Source organism: Sarcophilus harrisii, chromosome 3, assembly GCF_902635505.1.
Source record: "Sarcophilus harrisii chromosome 3, mSarHar1.11, whole genome shotgun sequence".
Lineage (NCBI taxonomy): Eukaryota > Metazoa > Chordata > Mammalia > Dasyuromorphia > Dasyuridae > Sarcophilus > Sarcophilus harrisii.
In genome coordinates, this window is record NC_045428.1 from 216788372 (window position 1) to 216797374 (window position 9003).

Genomic DNA, 9003 nt, shown 5'->3' on the forward strand with positions numbered 1-9003 from the left:
AGAGAACAGTGCTGATCAAAGGGAGCCACCAACATTTTAGTGTCTCAGTTTTCCCAAATCATCCCCTCCAAATTCATTATTCTTTTTCTTGCATTCAGCCAAAATGAGAAGTGGAGGGCAAAATAGAATTGACTTAATTTGCATTTCTCTGATGAGTGATTTAGAGAACTTGTTTATTGAACTAGAAATTGTGTTAATTTCAGCAATTGAAAATTGTTCACTTTTTTGACCATTGATCAAGTGGAGATCATTGTAATTTGTAAGTAATGATTTTCTTCCCAGGGCATTTGGTATTGCCTTTTCATTGTGGTCACTTTTACTTTGAAAGGAGTTCTTCTTTTCAGTGAATTGTTGTATATCATTTTTCCATTTGGCTAATTCTGCCTTTTGAGATAACCTTACATTTTTCAGAGTTTTATACATCTTTTTACCATTTGCCGAGTTCTGTTTTTTAAGGATTAATTTGCTTCAGTTTTTTAAAAAATTTTTTCTTTTAACAAATTGTAAGCCTTCCCCCCGCAATTTTTGGCATCCTCATTTCAAAGAAGTTATTTTTAAGTTTATAGAAATGATTGAAAGTTCCAAAAGGTATTTGGATCAAAACGTCTCCCTACCCCTCAATATTCCATTTGGCTAATTCTCCCTTCCAAGACAAATTTCTACTTTTCAGAGTTTTAACATCTTTTAAATTTAACTGTCTTTTTAAGGAGTTGTTTGCTTTCATTTTATTTAATTTAGTTCCTTCTTTTAACAACTTATGAGCTCTTTCCCCCTGCTTTTTGGTATCCTTCTCATTTCAAGCAAACTTTTAAGTTAATACAAATGGTTGATTGTCCAAAAGGTATTTTGATTAAAGACTTTAACTCTCAATATGTACATCAAAAGATCAAGTGTCTCAAAAGTTCTAATAATTTTTTCTTCCTTTAATTTATTTCTCAAATATAATTTTTATTAAAGATTTTATTTTCAAAACATATGCAGAGTTAATTTTCTCATGTAAAGATCTACTGTTCCAAATTTTCCCTTCCTTCCCTTCGCCTCCATTAGATAGGAAGTCATCCATTTTATATGTTAAAATTACAAATTTTTATACATATATACAAATGACCGGAAAAGAAATATATCAAAAAAAAATGAATGAGAAAAAAATGCAAACAAACAATAAAAAAAAAAAAAGAAAAATCAGTTGTGGTCAAAAGCTCCCATGTCCTCTCCTTGATATATGGAATTTTTTAAGAATTATATTCCCATTGGGCAAATTTTTCTTTTAATGACATTCTTCTCCCCATGACCTTTTTGTATTATCCTTAGCATCTAGCCCATTATTCTTCACAATTTTCCTTCTGTGTTTCGGATTCGATTTTCAAGAGCTATTTGGAGCTTTCTCATGGCCTGAGACAAATTCTTTTTCTTAGAACCTGTGGAAATAAGTATTTGACTTTGTAGTCCCCCACTAAATCTGTAGTTTGATTCCATCCTTTGTAAAACTTTTCTATGGTCATGATCTTTTCCTGGTGTATGCTTATTTTCCCAGCCTATCTAGGAAATAATTTTGACTTTTGGTAAAGTAGGACTTGTTTCAGGGGTGGAGGATGGATATCCAAAGCTTCTGAGGTTTGGATTCTTATCTGAAATCCTCCCCACAGACTTGTACTGTGAGGGGCAGTACTGTACCTGACACCTGATGGGAAAGTAACAAAATCCTGCATCATTATAGCAGGAACATCTGTCCTCCCCATATGACCTGTTGGGCCCTTTCTGATGAACCTGAGAAGTCTCCTGTTTACGAGCACAGTTTGTATTTGATACTTTGATTCAGGGGGCTCAACCTCCTGTTTTGCTGGAGCTCTTCTAAAACCCAAGTGTGGTAACCTTTTGGCTGACTTTCCAGGACTTCCCTGTCCAGGGAGGAGAAGTCTGGATTGTTGCCTTTGGGCTGTTGATTCAAAGGCCGCCAACCTCTCCACTTTCCTAGGCTGGGTTTTTCCTTCCAATGCCACATTGTGCAACTGTCCCACCCCAGAGTGACCCACCCCTCCTGCCACCTTCTAAGCTGTGTTTGCCTGGAAAATTGTTTCACTGCATCTGTGTGGGGAGTCTACTGCTCAAAAATATTTTGGAGTGATTATTGAAAAGAATGTAGGCACTGTGGGTGATGCTTTGGAGTAGTCTCTGCCTTTGGTCAGTTAACACACTTTTGCAGAAGGTAAATTTATCAATTCTATCACATATGCTGACTTGATTTCTACTAGGCCTCCTTAACTGTTTATTAACATTATTCCTCTTTCTTTACCTTGGATTTCAGAACCCGTGGGAATAGCATCAGAAAGAAGACAACACAGACAAAAAAGGCACCAAAGGTAAACTTTGGACACATCTAATTTGTACTGTAGCTTTAACTACAAAGGCCAAGGGTAATGTCAGATGTGGGAAATGGAGCAAAGGCCTTCTTGGGTCCACATCAGATCTAATATTTTAGGCTTCTCAAACAGTATGGTATAGAAAAGTGGCTCTATGTTTCTGTGACATTATTCAACTTTTTGGGGTGTAATTGTTTCTGCTTTTGTTCATGTTTCCTGATGCTTTTGCACCTTTCCTGGATGAAGGAGAATGAAGTCAATTGAATCTATAACATTAGAAAATTTAAAAAATTTTTTGGCCTCTCCCAAGATTTGTTATTGAGTTCTTGTCATGTTTTCCTGTGGGCACTCTTAATCTTTTTCTTTATCAAAGCTCCCTGAACCCTGACCCATTACAGGTATTTCATTAATGTTTTTTTTGTGGATTCAGACATTTAACTACTAGGCCTTTCTTGATTTTGCAGTTGACAACTAATTACAGTGTAGTTGTGCATTCAGAAAAAATCAAAGATAAAGGAAAGAAATAATGTGAGTTGGAATTAAAAAAAAAAAAAGCAATTATTTTAAAAGGCCTTTCCCAATATGATCACTTATTAGTTCACAGAATGAATGAAATTTCAGGTCTTAATTAGAATCTATTCTTCTTTGGTTTGGCAATTTAGTAATCATTATTTTACAAAAACATGATCTTGGCATTTCTTCAAAAAAAAAAAAAAGAAATTGTGAAAAAAAAAAATTATCAAACTGTGAAATGAGAGGCTTGAAGCAAAACATCTTTAGAATCTATTCTGCTTCTGATATTTTATAATTTCGAGATTTTTTTATATTCTAATTTTTGAATTTATATTCTCATTTTCTTTTACTGGCAGGTTCCAGAAAATTTTCCAAAATTTCAACCAAAAAGATCCTATCATATCATTAAAAGTGTAAGTTTGACAGTTCAAATGTTAAAAAAGAAATTTAGAACATATACTGAAAAAGTGATAATTGAACCAATGGGAAAAAAAAAAAGAAAACCACTTAAGTCCCTAATGTAGTCTTTTCAGAACCACATCTAGCAATACCATTATCGGTTCCCATGAGCCTGGGAAGTCTCCTTTTGCTTGATTTGTTTCCAGAAACTATCCAGTATCATTACCAACAAACTGACTGACAGTGGAAGATAGAAAAAGTATATTTCCAGCCTGATTTGCCAGTTTTTTTCCAACTTATGATGCATTTACCTTCCCTTAATGATTTTTTCAAAAGCCCCCTTTTCACTGTCTCACTATCACATCCCACATGCTGTTCTTCCAAGAATGACAGGGTTTCATTTTTTCTTTTGCAAAGTTCATCTTTCCTTCAAGAATTTCCAAATTCCATAATTGCCCCTGTATCAATTTAAGGGGAAGCATATTTCCTGTTCATTTTGATTTTAAAGATATTCCATTTAAAGGAATGTGATTAACTGAAGAAGTTTTTCTTTGAATTGTTCTTTCTCTTCCACTTCCTGATTGGGTTCTATGTTTCCTAAAAGGCAAAGTCACCTTTGTCCTTGAAACCTCTCAACTTTTTGGGGCTAGAGAGACAATTTGAAGGGGAAAAGATTTCCCAAATGAATAAAACACCTTCATTCCATTATCTGTTTGGATTTGAATCAAGAGTTGGAGATTAATCCATTCAACTGAAGATTTTCTGTTCAATTCCAGCTCAAACTGACCCCCACCAACCCTTGGAGGGGAGACCAGGCTTCTAGATGGCAATTTTAAACCCATTTTGCAGAAGAGCTAACATGCCATCCTTGGATAGGCCTTGCCCATAGGATGATATCCTCTTCCACGACTACCTTCTGTTGATCCTCACCATTTCCCAAGGAACTTTAGCCTCACAGAAACTTTTACTTCTGCCAGGACCCTCCACTACTTTAGTTCCTGTTGGCAATTTTCCACTAGGAATTCAACCTTCTATTCCATAGACAGGCTGACTTCACAATGCCTAAATAAACCTTTATCAGTGTGGGTTTTGGGGCTAAAATACTTTTGGGAAAAATCTTTGCAAAGATGAGGGATTCCAAATCTTCCACACATGTGTTGAACCAGGAGGTACAGGGAATCCAATCTTCCATTTGGTTCCTGAACCCTAACTTATGATCTTATCCGACCACAAGGAGCCCTAATTCATTTTGGCACTGAATGAATTTACATTTAATCCCTCACCACCCTAAATGGAGTCCCTCGTTAGGGGTCAATTAAAGAGGTAATAAGAGATGGGTTTTTATTGTAAAATTCAAAATTCCAGTTCTTAAAATAAGTAGAAAATATCAATTGAAAATTCAAAAAAGGAAAACTTTTCTTTAAAATATGTAGGGAAAGGAAAATGACAAAAAGAGGCAAAAATGAGAAAGATGTGGTACAATGAGAAATTTGGGCAAAGGAGAAGACAGAAGGAGACAGCAAAGACATTCAAATTTCGTAAGAGTACGGATTTTAAACATAACTGATGCAAAGATTGAAAATTAGGTTTCCAAAAGGGGCTTAAAGGAATGAAACTGAGACAACCTGAGAATTAGAGGATAAGAATTAAAATTGACATGTTGATTGAGTCTAGCAGTGCGAGTAAAATCTATTCTTCAGTTTGATGAGAAGTTGTTCAAATAAAGTAGCTGGTAAGAAAATATTAAAAAGAAATACTTTGTAAAATGTTTTTCTTAAGATCTTAGAGGATTTTAATAATATAAAAGATCTTCCTTAACAAGCCTTTTACATATCTCATTTTTTGAATTTCTTACCAAATTATTTTTTTCCCTTGACTTCCAATCCTTTCCACCCCCCTTTCCTTTTTTTCTTTTTTTGTTCCTTTTCTTCTTCTGCCTTTTGTCATCCCCATTCTTTCCCATTTCTCTTATTGTCATCTAAATTTTCTGTTTTTTTGAGGAAGAGGAGAAAAGATTCTAAAAATAAAAGGTCCAAGAACAGGCTAAACATTAGTCAAACAAACTTTTAAAAGCTTATAAAATATGGAACTGTCCTTCCATTCATTTAAAACCATTAGATCAAGGGATTGTTTGGGAGAAAGAATGTGGTTTTTACATAACTCACAAAACACAAAAATTTTGTGTATAGATTGTATTTTGCACATATGTGTATGCACAGAGATATTATTATATATAAAATTTTTACAACCACACAGGCACCCTGAGAGGGAATAGGTAAGGAGCTATAGACAGGTATTTTTAACCAGAGCTTTTGAGTATTGGCTAAAATATTTCTAGAAACTTCTATGGTTTTGGTGCATTTGAAATTTTTCCAGGAAATTCTTTTTAGTTCTACTGTTCCCACTCATTCTGAAAGACATGGACAGTTGTAGAATTGCTTGTAGTAACATGTCAAGGCTATTTTATTGCTGTTCATGTTTGTGTGTGTAGTCCAGTGGTTTTTCAAGTTTCTCTCCTCAATCTGATTTTTTTCCTTTGTTTTTTTGTTTTTTGGAGGAGTAGAAGTTTTTGCTCTCTGGGGTTATATAAACTTTCTTTCAATATTTATCCTTACCCCTGGACAGAAGAACCTCACTTTATCTTCTTCTAACATTGTTTCTGAAATAATTGTATAATTCCTATTCCATGAGCCTTCATTCTCTCTCTGTATTTGTTTTCTTTGCTTTCTTGTGTTGGTTCACCTTTGACATACTCTAACACTGTGACTTGATTTTCAAAGAATTCTAGAATAAATGAGGTCAAAATGAATTTTGTTCCTGTTATAAACGAAAGTATTTAAGATCCTTGATCAGTATAGTGTACTTAGTATAATTGTCCTTTTCCAGGTTGTTTCTTGACATCCCTTTATTATCCTAAGTTTAGATTACATTCTTCCAGAGTTGTACTCTTTTCATTCTATTTCATATGATGTATTTGGACCCATAAGGAGTGATTTGGGGGCATTTCTGATGAGAACTTTTATTGGTGAGACTTTTTTTTTTTCAATGTTCTAGTGGTCTTGAGTTTTGGATATTTGAAGATTCTAAAATAACCAGGAGTCTTGAGATTACCATATTTGAAGATTCTATAATTAACTCAGGCTCACAACCTTTCAGGTATTCTACCTCAGAGTAATCTATGGATATTCAAATTTATCTGACCCAGGTTTGGTTGTGTGTAACATGCTTGCTTTTAGGTTCCCATAGACTTATATTTGATTGCCACTTAGAAAAACTCTACATAAGTTCATATTAGGTGAGGTTATTCCACAACAATATTCAGGTTTATTTAACATATGGAAATCCATAAAGGATTATAGGAAGTGAGTCCCCATCAGATCTCAGGGTCCATTGAAAAGCTACTGTTTGCTTCAATTTCTCCATAGAATTATGCAAACAAGGGCTTGCAAACAAAGAATACCTAGAAATTGACATAATCAATGTTCCCTATCAGGTATCCGAATATTTGACCAAGAGTTCATAGATTCAGTGAAAGGAGTTCCTGACTACAATTGTGTCCACATTCTGTCAGAGAGCAGGGGTTCCATGATGGTTCTTTTTTATTGTTACCAAGAGTTAAAGCCATCTATCTTTTAGTGCCCTTACTTATTATTTTAAGTCTTCCTTCAGTCCATGCCTGCCCTAGTTCTTTTCTGAAAATGTCTTTTCTTTCTCTCAGGAATAAGAGCCTGGGAAAATGTTTTCATTTTAATGATATTGCCAGCTTCATTAGAGAATATAATTGTTAGTAAACGAAGAAAGATATTCAGAATACCTTTGTAGCTTATGGAGAAACCTTCTCATAAGATTATTCTAAAATTAGGTTTTTCTCCCATGGGATTGTTGAATTGACTAAGACTTTTAAGAAGTTAAGGCTTATTGCCGCTTAGAAGAAATGAATATGGATAAGAAATGATCTACCTAGCCTTACTCATTTGTTGGACCTTGCTTGATTGTGCTCTAAAACCTTTAAATACATCGTTAGAGTTCAGCTGATTAACGTTGATGAAAAGAATTTGGTCTTCTTAACCTTATTATTTTCGGTATTGAAGTGGAAAATACTGCCAAAGAGATCTTGAGGTTTATTGATGAAACTAGAGAGGTCATTTGTTAAATCACATATTTTCATTCCTGAAATCAATGAGGGCCAGAAAGCATTACATCGTTCCCTAAACATGGAGTACAGACCCAGGATTAGACAATACAGTGTTTCATAGTCCATCAACTATGATGCATACTATAAACTTGAGTGTCTAATATTCACAACTCAATTGAGGTTTTGTTGTTGCAACGCAGTCATTGTCAGAGGTTTTACACCAAAATTTTCTTTTCTAGAAAGGACAATGAGACGCAACAACATCGGCAAGTTCACGAGCCAGGTTTCCTAAGATGGATGCCCCTTTTTAGGGTAAGATCAGTTTTCCAGAGATAACAAGAAAACAATTGAATAAAATGGTTTGGGCAATGCTTTCAACTGTTTATCTATCACCTTTCCAATTTCCACCTTTTCCAACCCTTCTCAGAGTCCTTTTTAGCTATATCCCCGATTTTACTATTTCAAAGTTCTATCTAATGGAATAAATTAAGTTCTGAGTAGGGCACTAAGAGGACCTGGCTTGGAATTTTGGTCTGCCAATTTCCCAATTTACAACAAAGGGGCTCTTGATATTCACTTTGTCTCAATTTGTCAGTTACTTAATTTTCAGGCCATGGGACTAAATTTGTACTTGTTGCTTAAATTGGTGGGGCAAAAATGACACTGAGCCTGTTAAGTTCTGTCTTTAGCAGACACATTGGTGTGTTGGATTAATCATCAAAAACTATTTGGGGCATTTTACAGGGTTATCCTATTTGAGTTCAATATGGAACAAATCACGGCAGAAGGAAATTTTTTTTCTCCAAAAAATTAAGAACGTCTTATGATATATGTGACGTCATGAAAACCTTTCTATAAATGTCATGTTGGTAGAGAAATTATAGAATTCTCCTTCCTGCTTGAAACCCTCAAGAATAATACAAATGGAATGTGTCTGTATTCAAACATGATCTGTTCTTTTTCTGGGATGGATAATATTGTCCAGCATAATCCTTCAGAGTATTCTTGGATAATTGTATTGTTGATAAAAGAAACATTTGAATACTTTGTAAACACTATTTTTCACTTTCCTGAGTTCGGTGACCTTTTCACATTTTTCTGAAAGATCCTATCATCATTTCCTATGGCTCAAAGTATTTATCATAAGACATCACACATTGAATAGCCATGGCCAGCTGATGGGCTAGCCTCACCCTTTAATTTTTTCCCCCAAAAAAGAGCTCCTATAAAATTTTTGATTTTCATTTTCTTTTGAAGTCTCTTTCATACATGCTTAGTAATAGTAAAGGTTAGTCAAAAGGCTATACATGATTTTTATACCCATTTTTGTTGGGGTGGATAAACATACCTTTGACTTTTTCTGTTGAAGAATGGCTATAATTTTGTTAAAGAAATTGACCTAGATATCTTATCTAATTGAAAATTGAGGTTTCATTAGAGACACTTGTTTCAAAACATTTTTCTTTTTTAATAAGAGCTATTTTCAAAATACAAAAGATACTTTTCATCATTTGTCCTTGCAAAATTTTGTGTTCCAATGTTTTTCTCTCTTCTATCCCCCCTTGACAGCAAGTAAAAACAAAAATAAAAAGTCAA